The sequence below is a fragment of the Lupinus angustifolius genome, unplaced genomic scaffold, assembly GCF_001865875.1.
Source record: "Lupinus angustifolius cultivar Tanjil unplaced genomic scaffold, LupAngTanjil_v1.0 Scaffold_442, whole genome shotgun sequence".
Lineage (NCBI taxonomy): Eukaryota > Viridiplantae > Streptophyta > Magnoliopsida > Fabales > Fabaceae > Lupinus > Lupinus angustifolius.
Genome location: NW_017727839.1, coordinates 126,498 through 126,769, shown reverse-complemented (window position 1 = coordinate 126,769; position 272 = coordinate 126,498).

Sequence of the window (272 nt, the reverse complement as noted above, 5' to 3'; positions counted from 1 at the left end):
ATTGTTCTCATACACAATTATCTAATCAACCTATGTAATGTAAACAACACTTATTCCAAAACAATATCATAATTCACCATTTATCAATATATAATTCGCCGACAAGATATCATGACTATAATTAAATAACACATAAGTGGAGATCATAACCCCAAATAATAACATACACATATATTATCTATAACAGACATCGTAACCCATCGTTAATGATATAAAACAATAATGTATCAACATACATTTCATAAACTAATATCATAACCATAAGTAATAAT